Source organism: Egretta garzetta, unplaced genomic scaffold (assembly GCF_000687185.1).
Source record: "Egretta garzetta isolate BGI_Z169 unplaced genomic scaffold, ASM68718v1 scaffold313, whole genome shotgun sequence".
Taxonomy (NCBI): domain Eukaryota; kingdom Metazoa; phylum Chordata; class Aves; order Pelecaniformes; family Ardeidae; genus Egretta; species Egretta garzetta.
In genome coordinates, this window is record NW_009259063.1 from 2,883,683 (window position 1) to 2,889,142 (window position 5,460).

Consider the following 5,460-nt stretch of genomic DNA (forward strand, 5'->3'; position numbering starts at 1 on the left):
GTGGGTAGTGGTGACGAGGGCAATTGTTACAGCAGGCAGTGGCTGCTCTGAGGGGACTGGTGCTGAGGAATGTGTGCTTTAGCTGGGTGGAGGTTGGTTGTGTTGGGTTTTTTATTATTATTATGTTTGGGTGGTTTGGGTTTTTTTTTCTTCTCCCTGATTTGTCCGTTGTCCTTAAGAAAGGTGTAATGGTGCAGGTACAGTAGAAGAATGCCTATTTGTAAGAAAAAGGATTTGGGGGTAGGGTGGGCAGGTGGTTGGGGGTTTTTTTGTTTTTTTTTTTTGGGTGGAGGTTGGTTGTGTTGGGTTTTTTATTATTATTATGTTTGGGTGGTTTGGGTTTTTTTTTCTTCTCCCTGATTTGTCCGTTGTCCTTAAGAAAGGTGTAATGGTGCAGGTACAGTAGAAGAATGCCTATTTGTAAGAAAAAGGATTTGGGGGTAGGGTGGGCAGGTGGTTGGGGGTTTTTTTGTTTTTTTTTTTTTTATTTTTTTGAAACATTTTGTGCACTTTAAAGAACACCTCTTTCAAAAACTTTTGCTCAAGCCAAGAGGCTGTAAGCTAGCAGCAGCATAAGCAAGAATGCTGCTTACTGATTGTGAGAATAGGCAAAGAGCTGAGCCACGCTGCCTTGGGACTTAATCCAGGCATAAGTTAATCAGAGCCCAGCACAGAACATCACATCTCTCCTCACTTCCCCTCCCTGGCCATTTTGTGTCCTTTCAGCTATTCTGAGACTTTGCCCAGCTAATCTCCAGGGTAGAGCTGGGCTAACACCTTATCTTCCTGCACTGCTGGCCTTGTACTTTGCCTCCAGCCCCCACCAGGAAGGTCAAGCTGCTGAGCGGCCACCTGAGCTGCAGGGCCTGCTCTCAGTAACCCAAGCATGAGGTAGCGCAGATGTCCTGGGTTTGCCCCCAAGATCTTGAACAAACAAGCCACAACCGCCAGCAGAGGAACAGTAAGTTTATTAAACAATGTGCAAAGGTGTAGGAAGCAGCCACGCGTGGGTCCTCACAGCAGGAAGCTAGCCCTCACGGAGCAGGACCACAGGGAGCTTGAGAACGGCTACCGTCCCTCTTCCGCAAGCGACCTGGCTTCACTGCTTTCCAAGGCTTTCAGAGTAATGACCCAGTAGCCAACTTTTCCAACAACTTTTATATGGCTGTAGGGGTCCTCAGGTAGGGGCAAGAAGCTTGGAAGTATTAGGAATAAAAAAAATAAATAAATTATTAAAAAAAAAAAATCGGGAAAAAGGGTATAGAGATCACCTTTCTGAAAGAAGGGAGAAAGGGAGCCAATGCCTCCCCCCTGTCAAAGTGGACTGACCGATTCAACACAAAAAGGTTAAAGATGCTCCCTGTATGGTCCAGGGTCCTGAATAGAGAAGATTCTTCTCTGCCCTTCCCCACCCCCCCAGGAATGCGGGGCATTCACATGCAAAGGACACCAATGCCTCGCTCCAGCGGTGCCCAGATCCCCCCCGAGGCACCCAGCACTCCCCTCAGCGCTCCCTGAAGGATGGGGTTACCCAGTTGTTCCCCAGACACCCCACATCTCACCCCAGCTGCCTTTGCATTCAGCCCCAGCGCTCCCCAGCTTTTAGGCTCAGAGAGCGAAGCAGCAAAGGCCAAGGAGGCTGCCCTGTGGTAAGAGCAGTGGGAGCAGCAGCAGCACAGGCTGGGCTGTGGGTTAAGTTTGTAAAGTCAGTAACGCTTACTATTTTGGTTTGCCCCTCTGCTCCTGCCTTCCCCTTGCCTCCAGGATCTCACCCAGGCATCAGGCTGCACTCCCTTTTTCCCCAGGCACCCTAAGTGGGGGCACCCCCGCTGCTATCTCAGCCTCCTGGCCCACATGCTGACACAGCCTACAGGTTTTGGCAAAGAAGTGGGTGACAGTGACCATGGCCATGGTGCAAAAACGGTGCAGCGCTTGCTCAGCAGCGCCCAGGGCCATGGGCTCAGTGAGCCTCCAGGTTCTGGCTGCCTTCAAGGAGAAGCCAAGGGAATACAGACACAGAGAACCACACAAATCTGGCAGTCTTGAAACTCACCTGAGCAGCCTTACCCCCTCCTTCACAGGGTCTTCTCCCTCCCTCCTTTTCAACTCGAAGCGATCTCTGTACTGCTGACACACTGCCAAGCTGCTCCAGCGGGAAGAGCGAGCGACAGTCAAGGATTTTGATGGATAGAGCACAGCAAGGTGCCGAGCAGTCCTGCAGGGGTAGCGCAGCTGGGGCCAGAAAGCAGCTCAGCTTTGAAGAGCTTAGCGCAGTCAGCACGTTCAGAGACTGGAATCCACCCCCATTTCTACCCCTGCTGGGAATTCAGCCAGTGGCCTTAATTCCCAAGCCTTACTTGCCAAAGAGCATCTTCCCCGCACTCACCACTTCTTTTCAAACCTTTTCCAAAGCAGTAAGGAAAAAGAGCACCTTTTCTGCTTAACCCAGCTGACCCTGGCAGTCTGCTCTGCAAGACGCCAGATATGCTATTAAACCTCCTGGTGGCTTTGCTTTAGGCTACCACTCAGCAAAAAGCATTACTTTCACAGCTGCAAGGGTAAAGAAACAGAAACCTAGAAGTGGACCTAACAAGGTTAGGTCCTAAACCAGGAACACTCTGGCAAAATAGTGGGAAAACTGCATGGAGTACAGGTGGTAAGTCCAGTATGAAAGCCATTTCCTCCAGTGATGACAGGGAGACTTTTTTTTAACAGACCAGACAACTAAGTTTAACACTGCATAAAAACCTTTTTTTTTTTTTTTTAAACACACTTTTCCATAGCACCCCAACATTTCTCCTCTCTCCTTTCAAAGCAGGTGCCTTTGGTCAAAGTTCTCAGTAATCATCACCTAGAGGTAGCCGGGGGTCAAATTCAGGCAAGAGGTTTTTGGGTTTTGTTCTAGTTGGTTGGTTGCTTGGTTTTTGGTGGTCTGTTTTGTTTTGTTTTTTTCTTCCCTCATTCTAACACAAGAGAAGGCTTTGGCTTGGCAGTACAGAAACACACGCACACAGATTTGCCATGAAAAAAACTCCTCACATTTATTTGATTAAACAAAAATAAAATAAACTGCATAGGAACATTTTAAAGTCCAGAGAGACACTGACTTTGTTTTAAGGCTGCCAGTAGCTGATACATCGTCTCCTTGCTACATCCTTCAGCCTTCCCTATGGACCACAAAGATACATTCAGAAGCCTCCATTAACACAAGGGTTCTAACATTTTGCTCACTTATTCTACGTAAAAGTTTGCACATAACCTGTCATGCTTTCTTCTCTGTGGTACTCAACATTCGACATCTAAAAAATGTCACTTTTTGTCCAAGTAGAAATGTGATGCCCTTTTTGGAGCACGGAAGTTCTTGTCACAGCCTGTTTCGTTATCAATTAGATATAAAAGCTCTGAGCAGCTCATTAAAAGCAGAGCACTGTCTGTCCTGCTGCGACATTTTTATTATTATTAGGAGAGCAGCACAATTAATCACTAAATTAGAAGAGAAACAGCTGCAAAAGAAGGGGAAACTACAAAACCAAACAGCTCAAGATGCCCAACATCCAAGGACTGACAAAATAATTCTGGATCCCGATGCAAACCTGCACCAAGGCAACGCTGCTTATAGCCGGGTAGTGAAGCTTTGCAAGATGGGGCCACGCGTCTACAGCCAATTAAATGAGGGGAGAAAAATGCGTGTTTGTGACATCAGTTTCACGTGGATGACCTCCATTTTGCTCAAGGCTTCCAATTTCTACTTGACTTAACTTGCAGGCATGTGCTCAACGCCCTCGCTACTCCAACGAATTGTGCACGAACCAAGGGGCGCATGACAGGTAATGCACAGTACAAACAAGAGCCACGTACAGCAAGGAACCCCCACCAACGCAGGTGACTAAGCACACCTTACAAACTAGTTAAAAACCTTTTAGTTGTTTTAGGAAAGAAACTAAAAACAAAACCCAGAAACAGACATCTCTCCCTCTGAAGGAAAAACTACTATGTTGTCTGAAAAGTACTCTACAAACCTATAAAGGGACTTTTTTTTTTTTTTTTTTTTTTTAAACTAGTCTGGTCGTTCAAAAGGAAGTCACTTAACTACATCACTACACAGACACTTAACATTCAGTCAGTAAGGCTCTACGAAAAGAGCTTAAAAAATTATCTACCTGAGTTTGTAAGTTGATACAATCATTAATAGAAGGTCTAAGACCATGCAGGTATACAAAGCATTTTTAGAACCATTATTGGTTAAACAATGATGGAAAAAAAGATGCCAGTCTGGCTCGTTAACCCGTAAGATCACTTAGAGACATCAATGTACATTTTCCACCATAACATTTACCAAACCCAACACAGCCTATCGTTATTAGGGGTCTCCTGTACCCACTTCTGTCACCCCCTAATATGAACAGGGGAGGAAAAAAGATTTTTTTTTTTTTTCAATATAGTAATCTGAAAATGTGCTTCTGCAACTTTACTCCACAGGGAAAACAAGGGGCACGTTGCATGTCGCTATTAAAGTTGCATAAAACCCCAACGTACTGGTTTTAAGCTGCCTCTCCTGAGAATGTCTGAACCTAAACTGCCCTCCAGGAATAGGAACTTGGTTGCTTTGTCATGGTGGAAAAAAATCCCATTGAGTCACAAAAGCTACTAATACAATCACCAAGTCAAAAAAAAATGAGGATCTTATTCCCTTCAAGCATTTGGTATAGCGTGTTTACAGCGATCGTAACATTAGTCTTTCCAACAGGACAGATTTGTAGGCATGCATAAGTTTTTCTCTTGTAGAGAGAAGACCTAAAGGTCTTACAGTCATAAGAACACTGCAAATGACCATGAAGTATGTCATGTCAGCTAGTAGTGTCATAATACTGAAAGACATTTACATTTCCATACTTTGTAGTGAAAACAGAACAAACTCAAAAGCGTTTCGGGTATCTCAGTCCAGTTTGCCTGAACTTTTGGTTTTATGTACAGATTTTCTAGCAAGGGCAGCTTAATATTTCCATGGGCAGGCAGCAAAGCAAACCAAAAGCAAGCAGTCACCACATGGTACACACTTAGTATCTCTGTTTCAATTAAAATGCTTGTCCAACAGGCAGGATGAATCCTTTCCCCAGGCAGATTCTCAGTGATTTCTCAAACCTGTCTGACGCTAAATTGAGGTAGATTATTTACTTCTGCAAAGTGAGGTAGAACTTCAAGAAAGATACAGTGGCATCTCTAGTTGTGCATTTTGTACCACAGCAAACTGGGTTTCAAACTCCCAAGGACTCAAAGACCAAAGGTACAATATTTGTCTAACGCAAGTACCAGTGTTCGTTTTTTATACAGCTCCAAACTGTTTGTCTAAATATCTCTACTTTTAAATACCCTATTACCTTTTGGCACCATTTGGCTTACACTCCTTTAAAAAAATAAACAAAACACTTTGGCACAATATTTTTTTTTTTTTTTTAAACC